The following is a 12,707-nucleotide window of genomic DNA, read 5'->3' as shown; positions in this document are numbered from 1 at the left end:
AGAGGTCCCCTCCCCCGAGCCAGACCCGCTCCTCTCTGATCCCGTAATAACTGAGGGGCATCTGTTCCCAGAAAGACTTAGACTTTGCACTGGGTACTGCAGGTACACAAGGCCTTGCTGACCTTGGCTGTCAAGGGGTCCCTGTGCCTTGAACTCGGCATCCTAACCTTGAAACTTGGGCACACGGAGAGAGCTCCCGGTTCCCTCCCACCCTCAATCCCGACGTCACCCCCAGCTCGGTCCACGAAAAGCTTCGGGAAGCACCGAGGTGAGCTGGACTACGTCCAGGGTCTGTTTCCATTCTAGCATCTGTCGAAGCATTTGCAAATTGCATATTGGTAAACAGGTTTAGGTTTTTCTGGCTGCAGTGACAGAGACCTTGAATCAATGCGGCTTTATCAATAAGGGACTTTGCCGTCTCCAGAGCTGGAGCTGTCGGGGAAGGGCCGGGAGCAGCCTGGTGTCAACTAATCGACAAGGTCTCAAGGACCCAGCTTCTCTCTCGCCCAGGCTCTGCCTTCCCCAGGGTGCAGACTGTGGCCCCAGGATGGCTCCCCTCAGGGCTGCCAGGTGGCAGAGGCAGCTCCAGGCATTGCATCCAGAGCACAGCATCCCAAGGCAGGAAGAAAGCCATGACGCTCTTTCCTAGAAGGGCTCCAGCAGGCCTCTGCTTAGCACTCATTGGTCAGAATGGAGTCACATGCTCATTCCTGAGCCAATCACTGGCCGTGAAAGTATTACCTGTAACAGTTTGACCACTAGTTCTCAAAGCGTGGATCTCAAAACAGCAGGGAACTTGTCAGAAATGGAGATTCTTGGCTCCCCCATCCCAGAAGCACTGAATCAGAAACTTGGGTTAGGCCTCCACACACCACATTTTAAAAATTATTAGCTAGTATAATCACCACAGTTTAGCCACAGTTCAACAGGTGATGACCTTACTAACGCCTGATGTAATTTCCTAAGGAACAAAGATCTCCCAAATAAAAACGTCCACGATTTTACAAAATGAAAAGCATTATGATTTTACATAAGAATATTTGGTCTAGGGCGTTCCCATTGTGGCTCAGCAGAAACAAGCCTGACTAGCATCCATGAGGGCTGAGGTTCCATCCCTGGCCTCGCTCAGTAGGTTAAGGATCTGGCGTTGCCATGAGCTGGAGTGTAGGTTACAGGCTCGGCTCTGATCCCGAGTGGCTGTGGTGTAGGCGGGCAGCTGTAGGTCTGATTCGACCCCTAGCCCGGGAACCTCCATATGCCACAGGTGTGGCACTAAAAAGAAAATTTTTTTTGTCTAGGTTAAACCTGAAATGCTATTAGTTTTTTGTTCTTCCCCTCAAACTGCATGTTGACAGGCTCTCCAGGTGATTCTAACGCATGGAGAAGGTTGAGGGCCCCTGTTTCAGCCTCACCACCAGGGATGGCACATTCCTCACCTACCGCTGTGGAACAAAGTACCCCAAACGTAGCGGCTTAAATAACACACCACCATTCGGTTTGCTCTTAAGTCCGTGGGTCAGCGGTTCGGCCTGGGCACCACCAAGGCAGGTTTGTGTCTGGAGGTTGGTGCTGGCGGTCAGGTGACAGCTGCCCCCGTGGGGTCTCCCACCCTCCAGGAGGCGAAGCCTGGGCTTTGTCACAGGTGCAGGGACGTTGCCAGAGGACACACGTGGGAGCTGCCAGGCCTCTTAAGGTCTGGGCTCAGAAGTTATGCGGTGAGTGAAGAATAAATAGTAAATAAAGGGAGACCTGGCCTCTGCCCTCAGCTACAGGGAGGTGGGGCCCTAGGCCCCTGCGATATCCTGCCTGATGGGGCTTCGGCCTTTGGGATGTAAAAACAATGCGTTTTTTTTCCTTCTTTTTACGGCCACACCCATGGCATTTCTAAGTTCTCAGGCCAGGGGTCGAATGGGAGCTATAGCTGCTGGCCCACATCACAGCCATAGCAATGCCAGATCTGAGCCACATCTGCAACCTACCCCACAGCTCATGGCAACACTGGATCCTTAACCCACTGAGCCGGGCCAGGGATCAAACCTGTGTCCTCATGGATATTAGTCAGGTCTGTTACCTCTGAGCCACAGTGGGAGCTCCCCAAAACAACGTGATTTATGATGAAGCTTTGGGACAGACCATATCAACGGCAGCTTCTAAAGGACCTGGAGACTGAAGGTCAGCCACGTGGCGGTCTATGATTGGCCCCCGTAAAAACTGGACACTGAGGCTCAGGGAGCTTCCCTGGTTGGCTAGACTCTCGGCCATCGTCACATGTGGCAGCCATGAGACGGTCACACCGTCCGGGACTCCACAGGGAGGATGACCAGGGGCTTCGTGTTTGAACCCCCCCCTGCCCTTCACCTGGCCCTCTGGCTGGTTCTCATCGCATCTGCTTGCTGTGATAATACTGCGCTGACACGTATAGCACCTTCTTGTGTTTCTGAAATTCACTGAGCGACTTGCCTGACCTGAAGGTGTTTGTGGGGACCCCCAACCTGGCAGCTGGCTGGCCTGAGTGATACTTCCAGGATGCTGGGACCCCAGAACTTGGGGCCGGCATCTGAATTGAGGGCAGACTGTTTTGAAGGACGGTCCCCTCAAGGTTTATGGTTTGCCTGACCTCTGTCCCAGGCCACTGTCGTCACATCCTGATGGCCGAAGCAAATCTCCAAGTCAGACCAAGTCCAGGGGAAGTAGAGCAGACGTCACCTCTGGGTGGCTGGACGGGCGAAGTCACATGGCAACGGGACAACCGTGAAGGGACAGAAGGAACTGGAGCCACTATTCGCAACGGATGGTGGGGAAGAGACGCAAGACCGCCGTCCCCGGTGTCCAGTCTCCCCCGTTGGACTGTCTCTGTGAGCTCGTCGAGGGCTGGGAAGACGGCCTCGTCACCTGTCCCCGATGCCTGGCTCACATCCGGGACTTGGCACGTGGCAGCAGGTCAGTGTTTAAAGAATGAATGAAACCCGGGCAGCGCTTGGTGAGTGAATAAACTAACGTAACTCCCGTCTTGAGCGTGGCTGCACATTAGAAGCCCCCCGGGGGGGTTTTACACCACCCCCGAGGGCTGCACCCAAGAGCCATTCATTCCAAAACGGGGGTGGGATGGAACCCAGGGTGTCAGAGGCTTCAAAAGCCTCCCAAGGGAACTCCGTGTTCAGCTGAGACGGAGAATCGTCCACACACAGGACTGCTCACTAGGAGCCCAGAACCTCCGACTAACCTCCAGATGCTGAGATCCACGTCGGGGGCGTGGAAACCAAACAGAAGCTGTCGCGGGGGGGGGGGGTGTGAACACTGACAGGAGCCAGAACCGAGGGCCTGAAAATACAAGGTGTTAAACTTGTCCATAAAGAACCAGCGGGGTGGACTGGAGGGAAACGGGGCCGTTTCCCGGACCAGCGCTGGCTGCGGCCTCTCCTGGTCGTGGCCCTCCCAGGGGCTCTGTTATCCCAGCAGAGAGCACTGCTTAGAAAAACTCCACTCTTCCAGCGGGACTTCGCGATGGCTTGGCTGCTGCCCAACCTCCCAGCTCGGAGCTGCGCTGACGGCCTGTCTCTTGGATTTGGTGTCAACAGTGGGGTTCGGCAGCCAGCTCAGACTGGCTCCCAAGACTGAAATCTTCAGCTCTTGAGCAAACCAATTGCTAAGCAGAGCCATTATTAAAAATATAAATTACGTAAACTTACAACCGTGTAATAAAAAGACGATGCATACCTCAGGAGTTCCCGTCGTGGCGCAGTGGTTAACGAATCCGACTAGGAACCATGAGGTTGCGGGTTCGGTCCCTGCCCTTGCTCAGTGGGTTAACGATCCGGCGTTGCCGTGAGCTGTGGTGTAGGTTGCAGACGCGGCTCGGATCCAGCGTCGCTGTGGCTCTGGCATAGGCCAGTGGCTGCAGCTCCGATTCAACCTCTAGCCTGGGAACCTCCATATGCCACAGGAGCGGCCCAAGAAATAGCAAAAAAAAGAAAAAAGACGATGCATACTCAAACGCGTCCCTCGCTCATCACCGCATCCTGCCTGACCCCTGCGCTTGAGGTTACTCATGGCTTTTGGATTTACATGGTAGAAGTACCAGGTAATGGTGTAACTTCAGTTTGTGTGTGTGTATAGACTCAAATAGGCCACAGTGGGAGAGCATTTACACCAGGGAAATTGGTAAAACGCATGGCTTTTTTTCTTTTTTCGGTCCAAACAATCCGTTGTTAAAATTTACCAGTGCACCCCCTAAATCTAAAGGTTACAAGACTAAGTCAAATGCTCATTCTAGAGTCCTATCCACCTGCTCATCGGCGTCTCTCCAAGGTTCCATGGAGGAGCTCCCCTGTGGCTCAGCGGGTTAAAAATCCGACTAGTAACCACGACGATGCAGGTTCAACCCCCGGCCTCGCTCAGGAGGTTGCCACAAGCTGCAGCGTAGGCGGCAGATGTGGCTCAGATCCAGTGTGGCTGTGGCTGCCGTGTGGGCTGGGAGCTGCAGCTCCGATTCAGCCCCTAGCCTGGGAAATTCCACATGCCAAGGGTGCAGCCGTAAAAATGAGTAAATAACAGCTCCATGGACTCAGGGCACACCTAGCCTCCGCCTCCCAATATCCTGCCGCCGTCTTGCTTGCTTTCTGCACGTCCAGCCACTGAGGGCATTTACCCCGCATTCTGCCCGGCCAGCCTTTAGGACTGATGAAGGTGATGGCCCTGTCCCCCCAGGTCTGCCTCAGAGTCCGGGGTTCCTGCAGCCTTGACCCAGACCTCCCCCGCATCCACACGCCAACCCTGGTCCAGGCCAGGCCCCGTCTGCCTGGCAAGGGAGGTCAGATGTGTCCATCCAGTCTCAGGCCGTTGGAACAGGTGCTCTCAGGAGCTGCAGGCAGGGCCCCCAGAGCTCTCTGCCCCCTGTCCCCTCCTCCAAGGGACAATGCCCCCACACCCCAGGCAAACCGGCAGGGTCAATTGGGACCCAGCACCTCAGCAGGGGTCATCCAAGACTATAAACATCAGGAGTCTCCACCCTCCGTTAACCCTCTGCCCATGTAACACCCTTGCAGCCTCTCCTGGGTACAACGGCGGTGGCGGGGGGGCGCTGTGGGATGCACCCCAAACCCATCCGACGGACGCCTCAGAGGGTCCTGTGCTCCAGCCCCTGCTTTGGGCAGACCTAAACTCAACACCCAAATCCCCATCCTTTCCCAGTTCATCACACCCTGATGAGCTTCCCATACGGTCAGGGCCACGGGGATGGGGGGCAGACAAAGATCAACGTCTGCCCATCACCTCTGAACCCCAGAGCCAAGCTGCCCATTGAAAGGTGTGCTTTAAATATACATATATATATATATATATTTGTCTTTTGTCTTTTTTTGTTGTTGTTGCTATTTCTTGGGCCGCTCCCGCGGCATATGAAGGTTCCCAGACTAGGGGTCTAATCGGAGCTGTAGCCACCGGCCTACGCCAGAGCCACAGCAATGCGGGATCCGAGCCGCGTCTGCAACCTACACCACAGCTCACGGCAACGCCGGATCGTTAACCCACTGAGCAAGGGCAGGGACCGAACCCGCAACCTCATGGTTCCTAGTCGGATTCGTTAACCACTGCGCCACGACGGGAACTCCTATATTTTCTTTTTTTAAATCAAAAATGAAACTTACTGCATTCCGTGCACTTTGAAATCTGCACAGCAACGGAGACTAGCACAGTTTTTAATGCATTTAAAAATAAAAAATGGGGAGTTCCCATCGTGGCACAGTGGAAATGAATCCAACTAGGAACCATGAGGTTGCGGGTTTGATCCCTGGCTTTGCTCAGTGGGTTGGGGATCCGGCGTTGCCGTGAGCTGTGGTGTAGGTCACAGACGCAGCTCAGATCCCACGTTGCTGTGGCTCTGGCAGAGAACGCAGCCGCAACAGCTCTGATTAGACCCCTAGCCTGGGAACCTCCATATGCCATGGGTGCAGCCCTAAAAAGACAAAAAGACCAAAAATAAATAAATAAATAAATGGGGAGGGGGGCGCAAATGTACAAAGTTCTAGAGAGAAATTGGTTTTGGCTGCATGCAGAAGATTGAACCCACGCCACAGCAGTGACCCAAGCCGTAGCAGGGACCATATATATTTTGATCCTTAACCCATTGAGCCACCAGGGAACTCCAGGAGAAATTCCTTTTATCTAGAGCTGTAACTCCTTTCCTCTAAAGGACAAGGCCTAATTCACAGTACGCAGTTATTTTTTTCTAAGCAATTATTCTAATTTTCTAATTTTAACCAAAGCATAATTTACATATATTGAAATGAACCTCCGAAGTATACAACTGGATAATTTTTGACAAATACATACCCCAGTGTATCCCACATGCCTACCAAAATTTAGAACACCTCTCTCCCTCCAGAATATTCCCTCATGTCCTTTCTCAGTCCGTGCCTCCCTCCCGCTCCCACCCCAGTCACAACCCCTCCTCTGATTTCTGTCCCATAGATTAGCTTGGCCTATTCTAGAATGTCACAGGAATGGCATCACACAGAATGGACTCTCTTGTGTCTGGTTTCTTTAACGAAGCATAAAGCCAGATAATTACATTTAGGCAACTTTAACATGCAGTCTATGTGCTGGAGAGGCTTCTAGATTTGGAATCTTTGTGTTCAAATTTAAAATAGCTTCTGTTGGGCCAAGCACATCCTCCCTGCCTCCCGCCGCTCCCTCCGTGCTTCAAAGACCTGGTTTTATACTAAAAATTTCCGAAGGACCTCTGAGCTTTGGCACTCGTGTCTCATCCTGGGAGCCGAGGCCAGGCACGGCAGGCCCTGGAGACGCCCCAGGATGGGACAAGGGGGCCAGAGAACATGCAGTTTGATCTAGAAGACAGGAATGGGAAGAAAAAAAATGCATGAAGGGCGAGTGTACTAATCTCCTATTCCACTGTAACAAACTGCCAGGAATTGAGCAGCTTAAGCAACACATTCATTGGCTCGTAGGCCTGAAGGCCGGGTGGGTCTGTTAGGTTCTCTGCTCCAGGTTTTTAAGGGCAAAAATCAAGGGGTCAGCCTGATCAGAAAGTTCTGGGAAGAAGCCGTTTCCAAGATCATTTTGGTCTTTGCCAAGTTCAGTTCTGTGAAGCTGTAGGACAGAGCGTCCCACCGCCTCTCTGGCTGTCGGCTGGGGCCCGTCTTTGCTCTTAGAGGACCCATGCTTTCCACATGCCCCCCTCCAACACTGGCAGGTACAGTGCCCGCCGCACTTCAAGTCCCTCTGCTTCCTCTTCCAGCTTCAGCTGAAAAAAGTTCTCCAATTTTAAGGGCTCATGTGACCCCCGCCCCTCAGCAGTAAATCCCAAACAGTCTCCCTATTTTAAGATGTCTAATTACACCTGCAATGTTCCTTTTGTTATATGCAAAGCGTGGAAGTCCCTGAGACCACCTTCAGGTTGGATCCTTCCCTCGAAGGACTCACAAGACTTGGGGAGAAAACAAAAAAATTTGTTCTACTCAGAGTTACGGTTTATTACAGCAGCAGGACGCAGGTTGAAATCAGCACTAAGCAGAGGCACCTGGGGCGGCGTCTGGGGCAAACCAGGCATGAACATCCAGGTTCCTGCTGCGGTGGGGTCATGTGGACAGCCCTTCATTCTCCCAGCAACCACGGGCTACCACACACACGGAACACTGCCAACCGGAGACGCTCCCCAGAGCTTTGGTGCCCACTTTTCCCTGGGTCTCAGTCACACAGATGTATCTGACTGTCCACGTGGCCGACCTTGGGCTGCAGCCCCTCCAGAGGTCAAGCTCCCATCAGTGGCCCAAGCTCCCCCCTCAACCAAATCACATCATTGGCACAGATCACCTGGCTGGCCGAGGTCCCCAGGTCAACAGAGGCACTCTTATCAGGTGGGACCTTCCAAGGGCTCAGAGGTGACCTTCCAGGAGCAGAGAACAAAGCTCTCACTGCACACCATGAAACGAACGTCGCCAAATGTTCCAGGAGTGGGAGGACTCTTATCCGTTTGAGTCCCCAGATTCCAATGGAGCAGAATTTCCCCAAGCGTGTCCTTTGGAACCCAAGCCCCTCTGCACATGATGGTGAAGAGACTTCTACGATCAAAGAGCCTTCAGAACCACTTCAGCAGGGTCCTTCCTCCCTCCTTTCTCAGAGACCCACGCTGGCTCTCCAGGAACCCTTGCCGCTAGAAACTGTCCCACTTTCCTTCGCCTGGCATACCCCTGACTGTCTTACCCACAGAGCTCTTTTCACGCACTTGGGGGAAGTACAATTGCACCTGGAGCAAAATCTTTGCAACCCAAAGCCTTTTCTCTGACCCCTTCCTCGCGACAACCGCGACGCCTCACCTCATGTCCAGCGGGGGCTTTGGCACATGTGTCCAGTATCTTTCTTGCAGATGGGCTCACCTGAGCCTTGAACCCCGGCTCTGAGACGCTCTGGATTTGTGGCACCGCACAGGACTCTGAGCCTCTCTGAACCTCAGTGTCTTCATCTGTAAGACAGGAGTTTTGTCGTTTAAATCCCTATCTCGAAGGGTCATTTCTAATTAAATTAAGTAACACACACAAAATGCTTGGTTCATTGCATGCACTTGACGAATGTTAGCTATTATTGTCGTATTTAATTTTTAAGAACTAAAATGTCTTCACTAAGCTTCCCTGGTGCCTTTTCATCACTGCCAACATCAGGTCCAAAGAGCCCACGAAGCCTCTTACAGGATGGTTGTGATTTTAACTTGGGGAAACAGAACACAGCCAGGCTTGCCGGCAAACGGTAATTGATGCTTCTCCAGAGGTTCCCGAAGATTTGCACGAACTAACAAATCTGGAAGGATCGTGTCTGGGGTACGGGAAGTGGAGACAGGACACGGTGTTCGGCACGACCAGGAGCCCTTCACTTGCTGACGGCAAACGCTCCACAGAGAGAGGACACTCAGGCCCCTGTCCTAACCCGTGAGCATTTCCCAGGGTCCCCCCCCGCCCCGCCCAAGAGAACCAAGCAACACCTCCCTCGAGCCCAGCAAGGGCCCTCCAGGCTGCACCCGCCCTGCGCGGCACTGCTCAGCCCCATTAACCAACCCTGCAGAGCCACCCGCCGCCTTTCTCTCCGGAGTTTCTCCCCTGCCAGCCCCCGCCCCGTGCCCCTTCTTCCACCCCGTCCCCATCCCTCCTCCTCACACAGTGGCTCCCACTCTCAGCCTGGCCCAGAGAACGGTGTCCAGCTTTGGGCTTGCTCCCTTGGCCTTGACTTTGTGTGACGGCAGACAGAAACCCCGCCTGAGAGGCCCTTGGCACGTGGGGTGTCCCTGACAGTCGGCGGGGAGTGCGGGTACATCTGAAGACACCCCGAGTGATCCGTGGGAGGGGGCCACCCTGGGACGGGATCTATGAGGCCAGGTTGACCACGAGCCATTCAAAGCTGGGCTTCGCATGTCCCGTGGGTCCATGCACTCAGGTGGGTCAACTCTGGCCTCACTGTCTTATTCACACTTGACCCACCTGCCCAGGATCACCCCGCACCACTGAGAACAATTAGGATGAAGCAGCGGGTGTGATGCTGACAACGAACAGCACGTGTTCTGGGCTGGACGGAGCGCCAGGCACTGTCTCACGTGACTCTACCCGGAAGATATTGTCCTTGCCCCCCAGTTCACAGGGGCTGGTAAGTGACCCAGCAGGAGTCAGCCACCGGCTAATCTGGTAGGCGTGGTGCCGGGCTTCTCCCCAAGGCCAGTGGCCTTCAGCCATGCACCCCTCGCCCCATCTCCTGGGGTCTCCTTGGCCTGATACATACTTGGGTGCCACCTGGCCAAGCAGCCTCTGGCCCTGACACCCAGAGGAAGGCTTCAAGTTGGAGGGTCCAGGGGGGGCCCCAAGGGACATCCTTCTAAGCAAGAGGTTCCTCTGGGTCCAACCACTGGGCTCACCACACAGGGACCCTTTTGCTCCCCGGGTCTCTAACACAGGCCACACAGCTACACCCTCCCCCATAGACCTTCCTCTGGGTCCCCCTCCCCCATGCCTTCTCCGCTAGACTTGGTCCAGGCTTGGTCTTTACTGCCATCTAGTGGCTTCCCAGACCTGGTACCAGGAGTGTTCCAGAATAGGGGCCCGCATTTCAGGTTCTCGGGGCAACCAGAATTCTCTGTGGCTTTAAAAGGATGCTGGAGAGTTTAGCCTGGTCTGACCTCAGACCTCCACGGGGCAAACTCGGGGCCCAGCCCTCCAGAAAGTCATAGGCTGGGTGTGGCCCTGGCGTGCTACACAAGGGTGTCTGTGGCGAGACAGCCTGCTGTTCTGCCCGGGAAGGCTTCTCACCCTACGAGGGTGGGCGTAGCCTTTGCTTGGGCACCGAGGCTCCACCCTTCTGCGCCCCTCTACCCCCTGAGTCTAGAGGTTGTGCCAGGCAGCCTGCGGAAGGGAGCGGGCTGGCCCTGCCCAGGCCAGGGAGCAGGGGTGGGAAGCTGGTACAGAGAAGATGGCCAAATGGGTTTGCATCCTGGGGTGAGAGGGGTTCTCTCTGCCCTGGGCAGGCCCCCTGAGCAGTCAGGCGGCCGGGGTTCAGATGGGCACTCTGCAGCCCACTCACACCCTCAGTGTCCTCCTCTGGAGAACAGAGCCGGGACCCACAGCCGGGTTGTTGATGGAGACAGACCTGGAGCTCTGCACACTGGAGGCCCGCGTGGTCGTGTCCTGGGGCTGCAGTAACAAGTGGCCACACAGAGCAGCTCCAAACAACGGAAACTCTCTCTCCCAGCTCCGGAGGCCAGAAGTCCAAACTCAAGGTTTCAGAAGCACTGGTTCCCTCTGGGGCCCCCGAGGGAGCATCTATCCCGGCAGCTCTCCCAGCTCCTGGTGGTGACCAGCTGCCCTCAGTGTTCCCGGGCTGGTGGGGGCAGCCCTCCAGCCTTGGCCTCTGGTGGGTGTGCGTCCGAGTTCCTTCTCCTTTTCCAAGAACGCCAGTCACTGGACCAGGGCCCTAACCCACCCCCCTCCTCAGGTGTCTTCCCATCTTAGTGCAGTTGTATCTGCAGTGACTATTGCACACTTACAGGTGTCAGGGGTTAGGACAGAATGGGGGACACAACTGAGCCCACAGCAGCCCGCAGAGACAGAGCCCCCGGTACCCGGGTTCCCTTCCTACCTGGGAGTCGAGACCAGGTCTCCACTGGCTGGCGTCCACCGCCGCAGCCCTACCTAAGCCTGGGGCTATCCAGTTTGCCTGCCCACCACGCAGTGAGGCCAAACCAAAACGCCAGCGTTCGGAGCAGAGAAAGTTTGCTGCAAGGGCTGAGCAAGGAGAACCGACAGTCTGTGCGCTCAACGCCCAAACTCCCCGTGGGGTTTCAGGGAAGAGGTTTTATAGGCAAAATCTGGGAGATGGGCTGCAGGTGTGTGGCCGTCTTCTGATGAGTTGGTGGGGGTAAGAGGGCGGTGCTTGGGAAGCGTGGTCATCAGGCTTCCGGTTCCACCCAGCCTGGGTCCACGTGCTTGTGCTCAGCCTGGAGGTCCCGTCCTCCCCCTGGGTAGAAAAACTCACAGCCGTAGTAAGGGCCCTGCTTTAATGCTGCTTTATTGTTTCTTGGGGGCTCCTCCATCGCTTCAGCATCCCCTTCCTGGCCTAATTACTAATGGTTTGAATCTGCTCTTTGGAACTCAGGGAAGGTCTTGGAGGCTGAAGCCTTGTCCCTGCAATCCAGGAACGGGGGACACAGAAAGGCTTGGTCCTGCTTGGTTTCCACGCCCCCTTTTCTTTGATGCGCCTCCGTGTTGAGGGGAACAGGTGTTGGAATCATAAACTCCGCAGAGGGACTTGGTTTTAGGGGGATTCGCGTTCACTTCGGACCCTCCGTGCTGGGTTTGCGGGCTGCCACCTCCAAACGGTGGTCACGTCTGGCCTTGTTCAGATTGGAAATCACTTCCATCAGCCCTGTCACCTCCTCCCCTTAAAAGGCTGTGGAGTGCTCTCTACCCCATTAAGTGTCCCCAGATCCGTCTCCAGCGTCCACCCGCCCCCACCCCCCAGCAGGTGCAGGCAGTCAGGCGCCAGCTGTTGCGCCTCTCCTGGGATCAGCCCAGACAGGCTCTAGTCCCTCAGCCCGCTTCTCAAGGTCAGAAGATGCTCCCGCCGCCCAACTGGTCCAGGAAGGCCTCTGAGGGAGACGTGACCAATTGATCTGAATGCAAAAAAAAAAAAAGTCCAGGGGAGTCCCCACTGTGGCACAGCGGAAACGAATCCGACTAGTATCCATGAGGCTGCGCGTGGGATCCCTGGCCTTGCTTAGTGGGTCGGGGATCTGGCTTGGCTGTGAGCTGTGGTGTGGGTCGCGGATGTGGTTTGGACCCCATGTGGCTGTGGCTGTGGTGTAGGCTGGTGGCTACAGCGCCCATTCAACTTCCTAGCCTGGGACCTCCCATAGGCTGTGGGTGCGGCCCTAAAAGCAAAAACAAAAACCAAAAATGTTCTAGAAAGCCAGACTTCCTGGGTCAAGGGGTCAGCCTTTTAGTTTGTTAAGGAAAAGTTTTACTCCCATGGGTCTGAGAGCCTTGGGGAAGAGGACAGCTCGGCTGAGACACCCAGCACCTCTAGGGTGGCCAGAGTAGGGCCTGGTGGCGGACAGGAGCTGGCGCTCAAGGAGCAGAACCAGACGGCAGACTCCTCTCGCCCCTACCTGGCCTCCTGGACTGATGGTCCCACGGGGAGATCAGGTGGGTGAGGGT

At 55.2% G+C, this 12,707-nt stretch overlaps 1 long non-coding RNA gene across 3 annotated transcripts in view; it reads right to left on the bottom strand.

Annotated features, from left to right (window-relative positions):
* Positions 1–12,707, bottom strand: part of LOC102164155 — a 65,400-nt gene that overhangs the window by 38,887 nt on the left and 13,806 nt on the right. For all 3 annotated transcript variants that reach the window (XR_002336971.1, XR_002336969.1, XR_002336970.1), the window contains 2 exons: positions 11,131–12,163; positions 8,334–8,479 (listed from right to left, as the gene is read on the bottom strand). This is a non-coding gene — a long non-coding RNA (uncharacterized LOC102164155). The remainder of the gene's footprint in view (positions 1–8,333; positions 8,480–11,130; positions 12,164–12,707) is intronic.

The sequence above is a fragment of the Sus scrofa genome, chromosome 12 (assembly GCF_000003025.6).
Source record: "Sus scrofa isolate TJ Tabasco breed Duroc chromosome 12, Sscrofa11.1, whole genome shotgun sequence".
NCBI lineage: Eukaryota > Metazoa > Chordata > Mammalia > Artiodactyla > Suidae > Sus > Sus scrofa.
Note: the sequence above shows the minus strand (reverse complement) of the source record. Positions and strands in the feature narration are given on the sequence as shown.